This window comes from Fringilla coelebs (assembly GCF_963513975.1).
Source record: "Fringilla coelebs genome assembly, chromosome: 10".
Lineage (NCBI taxonomy): Eukaryota > Metazoa > Chordata > Aves > Passeriformes > Fringillidae > Fringilla > Fringilla coelebs.
Genome location: NC_140036.1, coordinates 15,577,617 through 15,597,593, shown reverse-complemented (window position 1 = coordinate 15,597,593; position 19,977 = coordinate 15,577,617). Strand labels below are relative to the sequence as shown.

At 43.9% G+C, this 19,977-nt stretch overlaps 1 protein-coding gene across 1 annotated transcript in view; it reads left to right on the top strand.

The window, feature by feature from the left end:
* Positions 1-19,977, top strand: part of LPP (LIM domain containing preferred translocation partner in lipoma) — a 255,865-nt gene that overhangs the window by 12,418 nt on the left and 223,470 nt on the right. Inside the window, exon 2 of the mRNA XM_084212312.1 lies at positions 17,958-18,022. The gene's annotated coding sequence lies outside the window, so the exon portion shown is untranslated. The remainder of the gene's footprint in view (positions 1-17,957; positions 18,023-19,977) is intronic.

Sequence of the window (19,977 nt, the reverse complement as noted above, 5' to 3'; positions counted from 1 at the left end):
CTAATTGATAGAGAAACAAATTGATACAAATGAATTGAACTGGTTCCTAAAAAAAAGAACAAGAAGGGAACGTTTATGGGTAGTTGGAATTGGAAGGAGCAGTTGCAAACTCAAGTGCAACATACAGCAGTGTGAGATACATATTTGGTTGCAGCAACCCCCCTGAATGGTCCCAGCAGCCCCACAGAGCCCCACACTAAATGCTTGTGGATAAAACACTTCTGCTCTTGATGCTGCATCAAATGGAGGCACTGTGCTACATGCCTGGGGCAGTGGGCAGGGGGATAATTACCGTGTCCTTCCCTTAGATGAGCTGATTTTGAAGCTTTACCATCCTGACTTTTGCAGCACACATTCAGCTGAACATGACATCAGTGTTAAGAGCTGTGGCACTTGTGGTTACGGCCTTGGGATTCCTTATATTTACTTTCTAGGGAACTAAAATTCAAAGCAGCTTTTATGGCTGTCATGACAATACCATCAGTTTCAAAAGAGGTGGCTAAATGTGCATTGACCTTTAACTAATAGGCCATATCCTATTTTCTGTGTGTTTCCAATTAGGAGAAGTATGCTACAAATTTTTGAAAGAAATTGTTAAAAGAGAAGAGTTACTTAACTGCAAGACTTCTGCTTTTTTCTCAAAATAAAAATAGTGAATTCTTGTCTTAGTGCAGAAGGTTTCATACGACTACTATTATAAGCTGGAAATCAAGATTTAATAATAGCATATACCATCTGCCACCAGTGGTGGAAGAACAAGAATGAACCCTTGACTGCTGCAAGCACTTTTAATTTGCAGCTTGGAGTGAGGTCGCAGGGCTTCACATCCGTCCGTGGAGGAGAGGATGGGATTCTTGGTTACCACTGCTGATTCTCTTCCTGAGCTGTTGGGATTTCAACACTGCAAATTGCAAGTGCAACATCTTGTTCTTGCTTGGTGTGGTGTTGTGCCTTCAGAGTAAAATAAAGGATGATGCTGACTATGTCAGGCTTGATCCAGCTCTTTCTGAAGCCAGCCAGTTGTTACCAGTAAAAGCTGGAGCAGCTCTGTGGGAAGCCCGAGATGAGTTTTTTTTTCACATATTTTGATGGTGGTGGGAGGTGATGGGCAAACCTGGCTGCTTCTTAGAGGCCACATCCCTCCTCCTTATTTCCCTGGATGTACATTGCAAAATAATTTAATATCTTTGTTCCTAAAACTTGGGCTCATTTTCATGAGCCATGGTGGATCTTTCGAAAAGATCCACCTTAGATACCTTAGAAAAAGCAGAGCATATTTTTCCACTTTTTAAAATGTACTTTGCCAAATAGGTATTTTTGTCAAATTGCAGTTTCCTCCAAAACATAATCCTTTATATAGAAAATAGGATTCCACCTCTCCTAGACCTTTGCTAACAGCTGTTCTGCTAGCTAAATGTCACTGAATTAAAAAGAAACAAAAATAAGAATATGATGGCTTTGGATAGATCTTAGTTGACTGTTTCGGTCCTAGGTAGAAGTAATCCTTCTCTCTTCTGAATGTGGGGATATTCTGGGGATCACTGCCCTGCTATTTTACCCTGCAGAGCACTGACAGTGCAGCATTTCTGGAAGGCTGGGATATGTGTATACCATGTACATGGCTTTTGCCAGCCCAGAGAAGTGCTGGGACAGCCCTGTGGACACTCGAGAACTGAGTGTGCCGCTGATTTTGGCAACTCAGCCTTTAGAGCTGACCTATAACAAAGTTGCTGCAATGGGATAGTTTCAGGTTGGGGTGTGTAGGAAAAGGGGACCCGTGCCAGCCTTTTGAAGGTTGCTTTGATTTGTTGCTGGGCACAGTGAGGACTCCTGGGGTATTATCTGAGGATTAAGTGCAACATTAAACATTGGAGCTTGCTTGTCAAAGAAAGGGCAGGTTATCAAAATATGATTTATAACCAACAGTTTACTACTAGCTACAGTAATTAATATGGAACATGATGGGGCCCATCATTAACGTGCTTTGTTGTCTCAGCTTGCACGACTGCTGCTGGCAAGGCCAGCTTCTGAGGCTAATGAGGGACAGGGAAGAAAGAAATCTGTGCTGCTGTTAGCCGATGGTAATATCTCTCCAGGTCACACATTGTGCCATGCATTGCATCTGATTGCAAATCTCAGCCAGACACACCTGTCCAATACAGGCTGCTTTCCCAAATTCTTGCTTAGAGAGACAAGAATTACTGTTTGTGCCAAGGTCACTCAGAGCCAGTGACAAACTCTGTTAGTGATCCATAGGGAGTGCACGAACTGGTCTGGAGGATAAGGAGCAATCTTTGTCAGTGGTCCAAATCCTACTCAGGTTGTTGATGAAGGAAGGCAGTTAATCTCCAGTGGTGCTGATTCGTGAACTTGTCCGAGGGAGGAGAAAAACAGAAGAGGCTTTTCCAACATTTTCTCATGGCCGAGTGCCCAGATGAGGGCAATGACTGGTGCTGTTCTGCTGATGGGAATCTGTTGGCGAGGAGCTTGTGGTTGGTTTGAGATGGGTCCCACTTCCTGATAGCCCATCTCGAGCTGCCTGAGAGCTGTGTGACTTCAGCAGAAGTTTTATTGTCACGCTAGTTTCCAGAGAGATGTTTGTAGCCATTCCCAGCATTGGGTTTAGCTGCAGCAGCAGCTTGAGCTCCTTTCTGGGGTTTTGGTGAAGGGTAGGGCAGTGATGCCTCTCCTGAGGTGTGTCAAGAGTTCATGTTAAAATAAACAAAACTGTTCTTAGGCCTGTTTGCTGTGTCAAGTCTGGGTTTACCTGTATTCCAAAATCAGATCCCACAATGTCATCCAAATTGGAGAAATATCTGAGGCTGGAGGGATGCAGGATGCAGTCAGGTCTCCTGCATGAAGACTGAGCAGTGGAGAAACCAAGTGCCTTTGAAATTTGGCGTGCTTGAGCTCCATGGTCACCATGATAAATTGTGACTGTGATTTAGAATGTTTTTGGCTTACTCACCCTTACTTTAAACATTTTGGTTGAACAGCAGACCTGCAGCTGCCCACAGTGGCAACACCTAGCTTGGGGCACTTTTACAGCAGATTGTATTGTACCTTAATTTTATTGAGCATTGCTCAAATAGTTAAGAAGGATGTCCTAAAGAGTCTTGTGATAGTCCAGATTTAGCTGCTGGTATTTCCCAGGAGCATCAGGGCAGTCTGCAGGTTTCAGCAGTTCTGCTTCAGCTAGAACCAGGTAAGCAGTAGTCTCTTGGTCCTTTCTGCTCATCTCTTCCAAAGATGTCTTTTTTGCCATATTGGGCGATCTAATCAGATAAATTGATTTCATGTTAAGATAGCATGATAAATAGTACACTTGCTAGTTTTGTTTCCATGGCCTTGGTTAAAATGGTTTTTGCTGTGTGCATTTAGTCATCCCTGTTGCTGACTGTAAAGAGTTGGAGGGATATGTCTTGGGGGGGATTATATACACCCGTCATGTCCTTTTTTATAGATCTCAGCACTTGACCTCCTTACTTATCCCATAAAGGAGTCTCTTGAAAATTGACTAATCCCACTGGGATTTATACAGTCTGGCTGAAAGCCAAGTCCTCCTTAGGGGGGGTGCAAGATGCATCAAGGAGTTTGAATATTTGTGTCCTGTCTTGCTTGAATTAATCTAAGTCAAGGCAGCTGGGTGACTGGGTAGTGCACTGTAATGGCATAATTATTAAATTAATGCCAGATAGGGCATGATGATTTTATGACCAGTAACAATATTTGTATGCAAACTACGAAGCTGGCCCAGAGAGATGCAGAATAGGGCATCACTGAGAAGTGGAGACTCTTTAGTGTGTGATTTAGTAGGTTCACACTACAGAGGCAACCAGATGATTCAACAAACATTGCTGCTGCTGGTTTACTTTGCTTCTTCAGAAATATTTAGTATTCTAGTTGGTTTTGGATTTTTGTTGTTGAATTGATGTTTGTGGTGTAGCAGCAGGAGAATTTTCTCTTTAGAACCTTCAGTATATTTGACAAAGATGCATTTCTTTCAGAGCCACAGGGAGAGCACAGTCAAAGATTGTGGAGTAGAGAAACATGGCCAGAAACAACTATCTGGAAATTAACATTTCTGGCTAAAATATCATGCTCTTGTCTGTTGTGGAGAGGGCCAAAATGCTATAAATGGCTTAGTTTGGTTTGATGCTAGAGACAGTAGATTACCCATCCCCAGTAATTGCAGTGTCCTTCCCATTTGGAGGGTTCTTCAGAAATTTTTGCTAGAATTAGATTTGTGCTTTGCAGAGGTAGGGACAAATTTTAAAATTTTTGAAATCTTTTGAAAATAGTAGCAATCTAATCACAACAAATAACACAATAGTGATGTATAGACAGTGGTTCAAGGGTTGCTTAATAATCTTTACCCACTGCATCTGGTGGCTTAGGCCTGTCAGCATGAATTTCAATGGAATTCTAGTTGCTTTTCTAAACATAAAAATAGTCCTTTTCCCCAAAGTAAGGTTTGTGTTTGCTGCCTCACGTATCTGTATAGACAGACACATGCACAGGTAGACTTGGCAGCAATTGTGATGTCTTGGGTGGTTTCATGCTGTATTAACGAAGAGTGTGTTGTCAGTAAGTTTTCCAGTATTTGTTAAAGGTTTGCATGGGTAATAAAATCTTGTTGGGAAAATTGATCTAATTTTGAGATTGAGAGGTGTGAGAATAAAAGATCCTTTACTGTAAATTGTAGGTAGGTAACAACAGAAACTTGAATATTAGAAGAAACTGAGTATCGCACAAACCACACACTTTCACATCACTAAAACAAGAGCTGTGCTCACACAGAAACATGAACCTCTTTGCAAACCGCAGAAAGTAAAAGGGAGCTCTCCTGTTTCATTATTGATCTAATTGCTCTTTTCTTGATATGAGAAATGATATGAAATGCTCTTGAATATTCCAGTACGCACAGAAACAGACCATTACTTTTGGAAACTTTTAAAGGCATAGCACATAGTGGTAAATAGCACGGTCATTTATTTCTGAGAGTCACAACTGCCTACCTAATGTCACCTAATTGTTCTACTGGAACTGAATATGTTATAGCTTTGATGAGAACTTTCCACTCAGGAGTGATATTAAATGCAGGGAGCCCAGCCCATATTTTCATGTGATTAAATCAGTTTTGGAAGATCTATTGGTGCAGTCCTTCTAAGTAAGTCCTGTTTTAAGAAAAGGTCCTCTTTTTGCAGTACCTCAGTGTTGGAGTGCTTTAAAGCTCCCTTCTCACCCAAACTGCTCTGCAGTTCTTTGTGGTTGTTGCCTTTATCTATAATCTTTTTCCTTTGGTTTACAATCCCATTTAAGACCGAGTTTCCTGATTAACCTGAAAGTTTGGGCCTGCGGGACTTGTGCAAAATGTGTGTGGTTAAAACCTCGCCGTGTTTGCGTGTGAGAGCAAACATGCATAGGAATGAGGTTCCTGGATTGATCCAGCAAAATCTGGATGTGTTTCAAAGCTGTGAGAGTCTGACAGAGAGCCGTGCTTTTCTGGGGGAGCTGTGAAGGTGAGCGTCAGCCTGTGCTCACCTCCGTGTTTTACAACACTCCTCCATTTATGATCTCCACCAGCTCTGCTGCTCCGCCTGCTCCTGCCAGCACTCTCACCTCCTACTCTCCTGCCAGGCTGAGCAGATTCTGGAGGCTGCTGGCTGCAGGCAGTGCCAGCTCCCTGACAGAGCCCTTCTCGAGGCTGTGGCAGAGCTGACACACGGGGAGCCTTGGTTCTCCTGGGGTTTTGCAAGTGGCTTTCTCCAGTGGCACTGGACACCTTTTCTTTCCCTTGTTTCAGTAACTTCTCTCTCGCTCAGTTTCTACAACTTAGAAGCACCTGTATCACCAAATTTGGGATTCTCATAGAATGGTTTGGGTTTGAAGGAACCTTAAAGATCATCTTCCAGCCCTTCCCAGGACAGGGCCCTTTCCTCTAGACCAGATTGTTCAAAGCCCCATCCAACCTGGGCCCTCAACTAGAACTGCACGGTGGCATTTTTTTTTATAGTGGGTAGTTCATCTGAAATACCCAGTGGTGAGAAAGAAGCACAATACAACCTTTAATAGAAGATTTTTGAAGCCGTTTAATTCATTTTGAGAACTACTTTTCACTTCCTGAAATCTCCAGCATTTCAAGATGGTCTTGAGATTTGCAGAAAAGATCACGTCCAGCAGTAGCTAATAATAAAAGGTGGAGAGGAAGAGTGACTTCTCTTAATAGCTTGTTCTTAAGACATCTCAATGACTTGTTTGATGAATCAGTGATGAATTTTTTTTACCTGAATCCCCTGGCAATTCCCTTTACCTATATGGCATGTTAAGCTCATTGTAATTTTCCTTTCTTGTTTATGGAGTTGTAGATTTTTTTTTCCCCTCCCCAACAAAACTGAAATGAATTAGGTCTGCTTAAATCAAGATGAGGACAAGTCTCCCAGCTGGCAAGAATATGATTGTATGGTTGGAGAGTTGTCACTGCTACAGAGAAAAATGGTTTGGTAGTAGTTTTTCAAATTGCTGTTCAAATCCATGTTCATTTTAAAGGCATTTTCACTTGAATTGTCCCACGGTCTCAAGGTACTGAAGACAAACTTAAACAAGCCTATCCAAAAGTCAGCCTCTCAGCAATCTTAGGAACTGTCTGGCTTTGGGTCTCTGCTCCTGAGCCAGTAGAAGAGGAAGCTGGCTTTTGGTTTAGGCAGATCTGGCCAAAACCAGATTTGTTTGCATTGGTGCACCAAGTTTTGTTTTGTTTTCTTTCTGGAATAGTGACTGTATATATAATGTAATGTGGGAAAAGATTAAGTAAATGCCTTTTAGAAAAGCTTTAACAGACATTTGGCAGAAAAGTAAGAAAAAGAAGATTTTTTTCATTGTTTCCTCAGAGCTCAGCAAACCATTCTTTTGAGTCAAGGTGAATTGTTGATGTATTTGCAGGACTAAATAGCTGTTTCCAAGATGCAGATAAATAGTCTGCAAGCTTCCAGATGCTGCCAGGAGGAGAAGTAAACATTTAGCTTTGGAAATGTGCAGATCACTTGCTCAGATCCCCTGCCCTTGAAGGACTTCTGTTCTTGTTTGTTGATGTTTCAGTAGCAGGAGAAAGGCCTCAGTTTGGAGCAGTTCTCTGCTGGCCAGCTCCGTGACAGAACCCCATGCCTGCCAGTGAGGTGAGCCACAGGCCCAGCAGGTGGATGGGAAGAGCCAAAGGGCAAAGGAGAGAGGGTGAAAATGAAGTTTCTGTCAGTGTTTCAGTACAGCTGAAGTGCAAGACTGACATTCATTAGCAGTGGTGAATGGTAATGCTGTGCTTGCTTCCAGCCTGCTCCTAAGAGTGTTCAATATTTCTGTGCCTGCTGGAGAGGAGCTGGGGAGAGGAGAAGCATTTTACCTGTAACTTCATCTGGGCTGAACCAGGGCGAGAAAATCCTGACCCTTCAGCTCTGTGGGATGATAAGAAATTAATTTGTAATCACCAGGCAGGTTCAGAAATTTTAATCATCTACCTAGCTGCTGTTTTCTTTCGAGTCAGAAGTTGGAAAACACCAGCATACATGAGTTGGATTTCCATCTTTATACATCCAGTCAGTTCAATTTTAAGTACAACATCTTGTGCATGTTTAGGTGCTTGCCTCACATGGTGGCACACTGAATTGTAAAAATCGAAATTAAACCCAACTTCTACTTTCCAGAAGAATGGTTCAGTTCCCAATGAAGATCATACTGTCCTGAACTCTCTCACAATTCCTGCTTGATGACATTCTTCCCTCCATCATGAATTAAAACATGGTGCTGAGTACCCATTCAGAGACAGCCGTGTTTCAGTGGCAGATGAAATTATTCCTGGCTCTATGAGTTTGTAAAACACTTTGGGATCTTCTAGAGGGGAAAGTGTTGTTGTTTGTTTGTCTGAAGCAGTATTTTCACCATGTTTTATTTCAATTGCTCCTGTTATATGTGTTGATTTTCATTATATCTTCAGATAAGGCTCATATGAAATGGGTCTCTGTTTTGTTTTCTCACCAGAGGAGTGATTCATATTCAAATTGAAATGTTGTATTGCTCTAAGCCAACCTTCTCCCCATGCGCTAATGGGAGGAGAGGGAGAAACAGGCATGGACCAAGCAGGATTATTTTTCTCCTACTGCATTTAGAAACTTTCCAAATGGCTTTTCAGGAGGACACGTGGACTTGCCTCGCATGGGAAAATCCTGGTCTTGCATGTTTTAAGAATATCAGATGAGCTTGAGTCTCCTCTTTTGTCTCTTTAGGCTGCAGACCCACATCCCACTAGTACTCTTCTCCAAAAGAAACAAAAAAGATAATTTATGATCCCTTTTGAGGTGGTATTTTTTTTTTGGTGGTCCTATATTTTCTCTTTATTCATAACGCTAGTTTTAAGAAAGTCACTGGCACTAGTCTTGGGGCAGTGACTCCACAAGCACCTTCTGCAGCATGGCCAAAGCCATCAGCTCTTGGTCTCTGCTCCTGCCTGATGCTTTCTCCAAGGAAGCTGGTTGCCATCTACAGGAGAGGAAAACTGCAGAGTGTAGCAGATGTTTCTGTTCTGGTTAGAACTGGATAGCCCAGTGCAAACTTCCTCGAGAAGTTTTACCACAGGTACTCAAAAATGAAGAGGTGCTGAGATTCCGGATGGGGTCTTGTGTGTATTTAGGACTGTTTGGCTCTGTCACCTGCAGCTCAAAGGGAATGTCATTTTAGATCTTGTGAAGCCTGGTGCCTGTCCAATAAGCACCCAGACTGAGATAATAGTGTATTTAATGGAAATCAATAAAATATAGGTGAATATTCTCACCTTAATTGAAATGACCTAACTGAGCCTACTCAAGAGGATATTTACTGTGTTTTAAACTTAAAACACAGCTCAGTCTATATTTTTACTTTGGTCCTTCCAAGCTGGGCTTGGGCAGGTGAAATGATCCAATGATCCTTCCCCATTCACCCTTTTCATTTTCACAGAGTTTGTGAGGCTATCTGAACATTCCTAAGGTGCTCTCAGGTTTTAGATAGATGAGGAGACATTGACACTTTTAAAGCAGCACCAGAGGAGCTGCTGAGCCTTGGGGATCTGCTGCCTTGAATGGAATACTGGTGACCACATCCTCTGTGCAGCTGTGACAGTTACACCAGAGGCTGAGGGCATTGCGAGGGTTGAAAATGTTCTGCACTTTTGTTGGCATAAAATAAGAATTTATGAGGAAGTTTTTCCAAGGAGGAAAAAAGAGAAGAGGCTGTGACAGATCTTCATAGCTGATGGTAGGTTCACTCACCACAGAAGAGACAAATGTGACACCTTGGTACACGTCACCTAAATACTTTCTGACTTAAGAGCATTTGAGCTGGAGTCACTTGCCATCAGCATGGGCTTGGCAGAAACTGGCACTGCTGCTGTTTGTGCAGAACCTGCTAGCACAGTCCAGTTGTGCCCGGGGGAAAACTGCTGTTAGCAATCGGCACAGGGGTAGTTGTGAGGTGGTGTCTGTGCTGTGGCTGCTCTTATAGCAGCTGATATCCTTGATGGCACAACCAGCAGCCCAGCTGTCACCTCTACCCAGTCTGTCACGCAGGCATGTTCTTTAACCTATTTGTCATCATAGCCACACGTTTTTAGGCAGCTGTTGGTGTCTGGGAGCTTTTAACTGCATTGCTTGTGAGAACCTAGGGTTGCACATGGTCCAGGGAGATGTGGCCATGGCTCTGCTCTTCACAGGCTGCTTTGAGGCAGTTTCCTCAGCTGGCTGTGGTCAGGCTGAGGTGGAGTGCAACCTGTTGTAGGCTCAAATGACCCAGATGGGAACAATTGCCCAATTGACACAATAAATTATATCTAAGTCTGTTAAATTGAGTAAATAATGAGGACCACAGGGCACCTGCTGATCCCCATAACCTGTTTTGCTGGAGGTTGGGCAAAGTGTCTCCTGCCTGCCTGATGGAGCCTTGGAGCTTGTGCATGGGTGGCGTGGGAACCGGGGACAACTGAGGATTCGTACAGGGATGCAGAGTTGCTCCTTGGGGCAGAACAAGAAATGTATGATTCTTGGCCCTAGAATGAAGAAAGCAAGATGCTGTGGACTTGTTGCAACCTGTGCAGTCTGTGAATGTTTTCTGCTTGTCAGATGCTGCTGTCACATAAGTTATTTTCTTGCCAAAGGGCAGGGAATGAGCTAGCGAAGTGGGAGAGAGGGCTGCGTGTTACAGAAATCAGTGCATCAAATGTGCAATTCTTTACTTTCTGCTTTTTCAGTGTTTATTTACCTATAGGATTTGGGGGGGCAGAAGGGATGGAGGTGTAGGATGTTCATCTGTCTCATCCAGGAGAAGGCGTGTGTTCAGATGAGAAATCATTATGCATACAATGCCTGAAAATAGCACACTCCACATCTTAGTAATGTATTGAATATATCTGGATAAGAAACAGTCTGATTGAAGTATTGAGCTTATTGTAGTGTGTCTGCTGTGACTCATCAGGAAATTGAAAGTCTTGGGACAAAACTCACCCCCCTTTTTGGGAGAGACGGGAATTAGTCTTAGATGGGAGGTAATTAATTGTTCTGTGATTGCTGTAAATAGGTACTGAACAACAAGCTTGTACTGAAATATTTATATCCTAAGCCTTGTCTTGTGAGCCCAGCTATCCAGAGTCTCCATCAGACACAGACAGTGAAAAAGAAAGTTCTTTGGAATGAGCAGCACTTCCACCTACATGCGTTTAAGCGAGACTGGTTGGAGGTGAGCTGGTAGGCTGCATGCTGTAATAAGCCATTTACTAGGATAATGGCTGTAGGCTACAAATGCTGTTTCTACTTAGTCTGTCTATTCAGTGCTAACATTAAAAAAGAAAAAGCTCTCTCCCTCAGTAAAGTCTATAATACTCTTAATCCCCAGTGTACTCCATGAATATTTACCCAGCCAATGTCATAACACTCCGTGGAGGCAGATGATGCATGTGCAGCCTTTTTCATCCACTGGAGAAACTGAGGCAGTGGGAAGGACTTTAGGCTTCTGGTTTTGGACCGGGGCAAAACAGCTTGGCTTGATGGTGAGTAGGGACCTGCTGGCTAGCCCTCGGTGGGAGCATGGGAATTACAATTTTCAGGGTTTAATCCCGTAAATTTAGGGTTTCATTTGCAGAGATTTGCTGCTTACTGTTGCAGGCAGTGCTGCCCTGCTTGTGGAGTCACAGAGGCTGCACTGGCACAGCTGGCAGAAGTGGATTGTGAGGGTAAGAGTATGTGCAGGAATATCTCTGTAATTTACTGAGTAGCTATAGCCATTATGTATCTGTCTGACTGCAGGATATTGCTGGGAATCCAGATGTTGAGAAAAGAAGCAAGAGAATTGAGATGATCAAATACCTGTTTAAAAAAACAGTGCCCAAGGAAAAGGAGCTTGATGGCTTTGTGTTTGTCTGCAGTGAAGTCATGGCAACAGAGAACTCATTTAGCAAAATTAACTGTTTCTCTATCTGACCAAAAAAAAAAAAAGAAATTAAAATGATGCAAGAGAACATCCTTTTATCTGAACCAAATGAGTCCATTTGTGCCAAAGCAAAGGAGTCATCCTGGGGATTTTGCTCCAGAGAGCACGTATTTTATTGGTGCAGAATGTAACAGTTGTCCCAAAGCCATAACTGTAAAAGCATGGTGCCTTAGGCGAGCACTTGCAGTAACAGGAAAACCAAACTTAGGTTCCCGCACCTGCATGGTGTTGAAATAGAAGCATAATTTTAGGCTTTTGGTTGTTTGGGATTCCAGTTAAGATCTGGATGCAGCTTTCAGGACTATAATCTCTTTAAAACTCCTTATGGGTAATGCTTAGTTTTGAAATTATCTGAGGACAAAATGCTAATGCTGCATTAGCTTGTGTGCACCCAAATACTTGTGAAAAACCAGTTGCCTCTAGGTCACTTTGACTTACATTAGACCATAGGCTTCTTTGTGCCTAAGACTCGTTTTTAATGTCCTAATTTAAGTACTATTTGAAATAATTCTCACACAAGCCCCAGAGATTACTCTTCTGTGCTACTTCTGTTTTGACATTAACTGCCCATCTCCAGGCACAGACCACTCTGTGAAGCTGCACAAGAGGTGAACCACACAGTGACTGTATTGGTAGGCACGAAAGTTCATTTTACATCACTGAGAATCTCATATTTGGAATTCAGAAATTGTTCATCTTGCTAATGAGCAGGGGCAAGCTCCAGGGAAAATATCATGAACTCAGATGTGTTGCTTGAGGCGCCTGGAAAGTGGCATTTCTCTTAAGCAGTGTTTTCCAACCAGATTTTACTTTGTGGCTCTCTGGGAGATGGTTTTAGGCAACACCTTATGGTTTCCCTGAAAGTGTCTGACAGCAGAGAAGCAGAGTTTTTATCTGTATGAAGGAGTGCAACAGTTTGGGGGAGATTTTAAGGATGATTCAACTTTGAGATAGCTTCTGTCAAAAATGTTGGGTAAGCTTCACACTAATTAGAAACTTCCCCTTTCGTTGAAATCACAGAATCACAGAATATTTTGATTTGGAAGGGACCCATAAGGCTCACTGAGTTCAGATCTTAAGTCAGTGCTCACCAGGTGAATGCAAATTGTTTTCCATTGGTTCTCATACCTGGATGACACTGATGCCTTTCTCCTGCAGCTTTAACTTTGGTTTCATGAAAGACAAGTGAATACTGAATGTATGGAAAGAGTTCTGATCAATGAAGGAAAGCCACAATTGTTGCATATCTAGGTAGATAACTCAGATGTTATTTTGAAGTTGATCCATGTCAAAAGGCAATGTTTAAGGGTTCTTTTTGGGAAGCATCCCTTTCAGAAGGGACCTCATGTGGATTGTGGAGTTCTTCACACTGCTGGATCACACTTCTCAGATGGGTTACACAGGCTGGCTGGGGGTCGTTGATGCTTCCCAACTCTGCCTCAGGCTGGTGGATTTGCAGTAGTGGCCTGTTTCTTTCCACTTGTCTTCTCATCCCCAAGCCTGGACATAGTCTTTGGTTTAGAGCAGAAGATCCAGGCTGAAGCAGCCTCCTGGCACAGCCGTTTCTGTGGGCTTGGCTGTTGCCATCAGGAGAGAAGAGTGCAGGGGGGTGAGGGGGGGAGTGCAAAGCCCAGGGGCTTGCTGATCGGATGTTGTCAGAGGCTTTTAAGGAGTAGCAACTCACATATCAGGCTTTCTTTGGTGAGGGATGAAATTCCCCAAACCAGAACGTTAACAAGTGAGGCAGCCCCAGCCCTATGGGTTGTCCCAACACGCTTGGGGAGGATAAGCACAGCGGAAAAGCCCGAGGAACTGCTGCCAAACGCCTGGGAAGATGCAGCCCACGGTGTCTGTTGTGTCTGAGATCTCTGTAAAGTCTCTCGCATCTTTCCTCAAGTTTAGTTTTCCAGTGGAGGCTGTTGCAGTAATGAGAATGTCTCCCATCTGCTCCTCACATGGCTTGGCACATTTAGCCAGAATATATATATTTTTATTATGGGGTTAGCCAGTGGTAACCATGACAATTAGACTTATCACGCAGCAGTTTTTTTTCCCTCCTTGAGTCAGTTTGAAATGCTGACAATTAAATGGATACAGTACACTTTAGAGATCCATCAGTCTCTTTGTTGTCTTGACAACCAGAGTATATTTAGAAATGTAACAAGTACATGGAGTTCAATTGCACTTTTGCTAAAACATAGTTTTGTAGCTTGAGAATTTAATCTGTTGTTTGTAGATCCAGGTGCTTATTTGAGCTATGCCTGACTTTCTCTTTGGTCTCTCTGGGAAGCTCCAACATTGGCTGGTGGAAAGAAGGTCCTTGTCAAGCAGGGAGCAAACCTGCCCAGTGTGTGTGGCAGGGGCTTGGGTGAGGGGCTGGCAGCCACTTCCTGCTTGGGTACTGGATGTGCTGGGTGTCCCTGCGTACTTGTAGCTATTGATTTGTAGTGCAAGAGGAGCATGTGTGGTTGCTGTCCCAGATGTTTGTCTCTGCAGATCCAGCTCAGCAAACAGGGCTGGGGAGCCATGAGCAGCATGTCCAAACACCCTCTCCAACAGGAGCTGCTGTCAGGGTTCAGTGGCACTTTGGTACAGGAGGACAGTGCCATGCTGCATGACAGTGGCAGACTGTGATGGCTCTCCTCCTGCCCCTGAGCTACCCAGGCTTTGGTTGCAGCTCTTGGCCATAAAAACAATAGCAGGGACTGTTTCTCCATATAATTTCTTCTGTTTTGTCTTTGATTTGATGGGGGCATGTTTCTTTGGTTTTAAAAAATACTACTACTAAATTTTTTTTGATTCCTTCCAGTTTGACTGGCAAAATTGAGTTCATGCTCTCCCTGCTGAGCTGGAATAGCAGTGTGTGGGCTAGCTGTCTGGAGCTATGGATTTTAAAGGCTGCATCCAGGACTGGAAGAGGAGGAGGGAATTACGATGGAGTGCACTTTGTGGAGCTCTAAATAAGCATGTCTCCCAGCACCCCTGTGCACACACTGATGGTGGGTGTGTGTGGAGTGCCTGTGTTACTCCCTGCCCTTTCCCTCTTGAGCCAGGAGAGAGCTGTGGTGGGTGCAGACACCTGTGTGGGTGTGACAGCCATACCTGCAGGTGTGGTGACGTGCCAGCCCAGAAGAGCAGCTGGGATGTGTGACCCCCTTCTGCTGCCACTCTACAGCCCAAAGGCTGTGAGATAGGGGCTAGCACTATAATGCCCTTTTTACACTCTTAGCACGTCTTCAGATCCAAGTCTGGATATGTGTGGATCAGAGTACTTCTCTGGCTTGAGTGGTAAATTAATGAAATGACAGTCAGTTGAGGAAAGAGCTCAAATGTTCCCTGCTGCCCCTCTACCTGGCTGACCCAGAGTTGTCCTGGTCAAGGCTGTCCCTTCAGAAGGTTCACAGGCTGAGGAGCTGCTAAAATGGACTTCTTTGTGGTGAGATGTTGATGGCCTTTCATAATTGGCACATCCCATGGCAGGGCCTGGGATGTTGGTGTATTTTCTGTAAAATGTGAAGTGAGACCCCTCTATTTCTCCCTGTCTTAGGCTGCTAATTAATTCTTGGCAATATAATTCGGTCAGGAGAAGTCAAAAAACCCAAACAAAACAGAATTCTCCTTTCTCAGCAAAGCTGTGACAAAGCAGCAATCTGAACAGGAGATTGGTTGCAGCGGATGGAGTGGCCTTTTGCTGGAGGGAACCAGTTCATTTGGTGAGATGGTTTAAAGAAGACAGTGGTGTGTCCATGGCATGCGTGTAGTGGTGTTCATCCCTGGGCAGAGGTCTGTGAAACTGCTCAGGAGTGCTGCTCTGCTCCTGGGGAGCACAGCCAGCACAGGTTTGCCACTGGGATGGTTTATTACCAGGAGGTGAGGAAGGCTCCAGGGAGTGGAGTCCCCCCTGAGGTCAGCTACTAGGGACAGTGACAGCCAGCAAAATGTATCTGTATTTCCCTGGCTGCCCATCGTCTTGTCTGTGCACTATACCCAAAATATTAATAAGACTCAGAAGGAGGATAGAATTGTGTGATTTTGCTTCCTTCTTTCTTGTGTTTCTTTTTCATTCATTACCTGTCAAATAATGCAGTTGATTTCTCAGCGTATATGTATATGCGCAGCTCAGCTTAGGTTTTGTATTTTCTTTCTTCTCTCCATTTCACCAATTTCCCAATGAAAATCCCAAACCATAGTTATATTTCCACTCCAGCTCTGTTTGTGGACTGTTAACATGCTTTGTTCCAGTGTTTAATAGCTGCTGGGGTTTATTCTTAAAATATAACCACCAAAACCTAACAACCTAATGACTATTCAAGAGTGCTTTAAACAAGTTATCCCAATCCATCTGACAAGGATAATGGTCTTCTATTAGAAGATACTTAGCTGGAGGTTGGATGAGCTGTAATGTTTATGGGTCTGCAGATCTGTAACCAGACAAACTCAAAATAACTCCTTGGATTTCAGTGGAGCTGTATTTGTTTATTACATCTGAGGCTTAGGCAGTACTTTAGATGCAAATTGCAACCTCTGTGAAGTTAAGTGGGGTTGTGATTTAATTTCTGGAAGCAGTAATGTCCACAGAGAAGCGAAGAGCTGGGCCTGAAGTCTGTAACTTTGGGTTGCTCCCTTTCACTTACTGTCAAGATCAGATTCCCTTGGTTGGGGCTGCTAATTAAAATGCAGCTTCTCTTAAGCATCTCCTAAAGGCAGGCAAGAGAGAGTGGAAGTGCAGCCTATGCAGATTACGTATCTCTCTGCACATTTTGCAGAAAATGCCAGTGCTTGGGTGGTTCTCTCTGATTTGTGGTTGGGCTGGTGACCTGGAGCTCTGAAAATGCAAAGGCTCTACGCTGGGTTATCTGGCTCTGATGTACAGAGAGCGGGGATCTCCTTTCCCCCAACTTTCTCAGTTCCATTCAGCAGTCAGGAGACATGGGCCCTGCTCATCACCCCCACTGTGTGTGGCATAAGTGATTCACCATGCATTCATTTCTGGTCACATAAGGGGCATCAGTTTAAAGCAGGCTTGAGACATAGGTTAGTGTTAGCTATTTGAAGTCTGAAGTCTGAAAGCAACATCAAACAGGGAGCAGAAAATGTATCATGCACAGAAAAATCTCTGGGATTTGCTTCTTCCTTTAAAAAATAATAGTAATAAATTCCAAACTGTTTGCATATGCTGTCTCCTCTGTGGTCAGGACACCTGTCTGCTTCTTTGCTGATACTTGATACGGGCTTACAGTGCTTGCAAAAATGTTAACGTGAATTTTTTGTCATGGCAAATATGAAAAGAATATCCAGTGTCTGTGTGGGCAGGTTCTCAGCAAATTTTTTCTCCACTTTTTGCACTTTGTGTGGATCTGAAGCAACTGCTGAAATTCTGCTGCCCTTCCTTCGCCACAGACCAGGAGGGCAAAGCTGCTGCCCTGGCAGTCCTGGTTCTCCTGAACAAGGCAGCTGATGGTGGGGTTGAGTTTTACCCTGGCTTCATTAAAAAATAATATGTGCAACTGCCTAGAAGTGTCTCTCCTTCTCTTTAATGACTTCTGATCCTTGGCTCATGTCAGGAAAATAGGGGTGAGGATGCAGTTAGGAGGAGCCAGGGGTCACCTGGTGACACCAGGAGCATGGTGAGCTGGGACACCAGGGGTGTGTCAAGGTGGACCTTTTGCTAGTCATCACTAGTACTTTTTAAACTTGCTCATTTCTTCTCCAGGACTGAGATTAAAGGAAATTGAAAACATCAGAGTAAGCTCAGATATCAATAAACTGGAAGTATTAAAGACTCCTGGTTGAAAAAAGCTTGTGGTAACCTGAAAAACCTGTGTTTTCTCTTTAATTGGGTGTCTTTGGAGGCACCCAGAAAGGAAACCAGGGCTGAAGGTGGAGGTAGGGTTTGGGCTGTCCCACCCTGACTCTTTTTTCACAATGGCTGTGTGTTTAATGCATCCCATCTCTGCTTTGGTGCTCCTTGATGCTCGCATGGCAAAGCCGCTGCTGTGGGAGTGACTCATGCCTGGCCTTGAGCGGTGGCTGAGGCTTGGGAAGAAGAGGTTCTTTAAGCATGAGAGGCAGAAGGGCGTCTGGTCAGGCTTTGAAAGAGACTTTGTTACCTGCAGCCCTTACGTCAGTGCCTTTCACCAGCTCTGCAGTGATTTAAAACAAGTAGCTTCTCTTCCAAATAAACCTCAGCTACCCCAACACTTGCTCAGATGTAAGATGTGCTGCCAATGAGTGAAAAACCCCTATATGGGTCAAAACAGGGACAGACTGACACATGACTTGTGTCAGAGGGGAGGAAAAAAGGCTGTGGTCTGCTCTGTACAGGAGGGCAGCTGGCCTTACATGCCCTTTTGGGGCTGTTTTCTTGGCGAGGCATTACAGCCAGCTTGATTTACTTTCTGCTTTTACAGTGAGCAAAACATTGATTCTGACCTTTCTGTTTGCACCCACAGAAGTCCCTTGGAAGTGCCTGTCTGTACGTCTGACTGGGTGCCTGACAGGGCTGCCTTGCTTCCAGGTGAGGAATGGATCAACTCCCAGGGCTTTTGCCAACTGCTGAGTTTAGGGACAGTGGGAAGAGCTCAGTACCATGTTTGGTCCTTCAACAGCTGATGGGCGTTTCTCCAAAGCCTGGGGTGGTGGGATGCCAGCCTGCCCAGGAGGCTTGAGGTGGTTTTACTGTTTCTGGGTCCAAGTTTGGAATTAGCAAACATGCAGGCCCTCCTGCAGATTGGGAGTGTTGCCTGGGAGCAATTGCTTGGTCCTGTGGGTTGTGTTGCTTTGACTTCTTTTTTGAACAAAGCTTTCCTGCTTGTGGACCTGAACTCATTCCCCATCCATGATGTGGCTCCCTGCAGGCTGTGGATGTTCCCAGCTGGTGATGGAGGGCTGGCTGTATTGTTAGCTGTATCTACCTGTGTTTCAGTGGACAAATAGAAATTAATGTGAGGAGCAAATTAATTCATTCTTCAGAATTTCCAATTCTGTCAAATTCACTGGAGATACTCAGCTGTGACTTCAGGATCACCATGATGAACTACCCCAAAGTATTGTAGGAGTCCCTTGCTGGATTATGTGAGGGACACAAACTGTCCTTTGTGCCCATCCCATGACAGAATGGTTTGATGGAAGGGTAAGATGGCAGAGCAGGACGAGCGTCAGGGCAGTGGGTCTGTCCTCCAGCCTCTCTCAGTTGTGCCACCCCAGGAGACAGAAAGGTGCTGGAGGTGCTGCAAAGTCATGGCAAGGGGGGAAGGAAGCAGCTTGTGCAGCCCTGCTGAGAAGCAGAGAATGAGTGACCAACTACCCTGGTGGTTGTGACCAGTGGAGCTTCTTTGTTTGCCTGACTTGAGGAGCATGAGACAGGCCAAAATTAGGAACAGTGAATCTTCACTCTGTTGTGTCACCGAATTTAATTGCACTCTCATTCTTCTCTTTTGATACACAATGTAGGTCCCTGCTTTCTGCCTTTATCCTCTTCTTGAGTCTAATTTTTGTGGTTTTTTGGTGGTTTTTTTTGTGGGTAAATTATGTCTAGGTGGAGATGAGATTTCAGTATCCTGTTTACTGCAAACAGTTGGGCCATTAATAAATGTTGACAGACAAAGACAGACCAGGAATTAATAAGTAGAGGACAGGAGATTAATAGCAAGAGCATAGAATCTGGTTCAAGGCCTGATCTTCCCAGTTGCTGGGCTATGGAAGATTAATGGTAGCTCTTCTGCTAGTCTCACTCTTTCTGTGGTAGCTTTCCTGGCTAGGTTTAATAAACCATCCCAGTGGGTTGCTATAAATATGAAATCTAGGAAGAAGGCCATTGTTAAATTAACTTAAGATGTCCTTATGTTAACTAAATGAGACAGTATTAGTTTTGTTTTCTAGTCAGCACTTGAGCAACAACATCAATGCATTTGTGAGTGGTGAAGTCAGATTTTCAAGTGCTTACAACTCCTCTCAAGACAAAAACATATCATAAAATGTATTTTGTGAAGCAAGCTGTGTCTGAAAAATTGGTTTTTTACTCTGTGTCCTGTGCAAGAGATTGATTTCTCTTCTCTTGACTGGATTTTCAGCTTCATTTCTGTGAAAAATTGGGCTCTTGACCTGTTGCATCTGGTCTTTCATTAGGTTTAGTGTGAGATTAGATCATTGCAAGAAAACACTAGCTTTGCAAAGAGCATTCCTGGTTAAATTTGTGGGAGAACTGAACATGGGACTGCATCACAGAAAGTTTTATTGTGATAGAAGGGTGTGTGCTGTTCAGGGTATCCTATATAGAAAGCCAGCTTCAAGCTCTTTCTTTTTAGGCTGGAACTGTTGATTTAAGCACTCCTGTAGTCTTTTGACCTCTGCCCTCAGGTATTTTCCACGGTCTCTGCAAAGATGATCCCCAGCCCTTGGTGCATAAGGTCACAATGATATATAGGTATGTGTATGGCCATGCTGGGAAGGAAGCAGCTGTGTCCCTGTAAC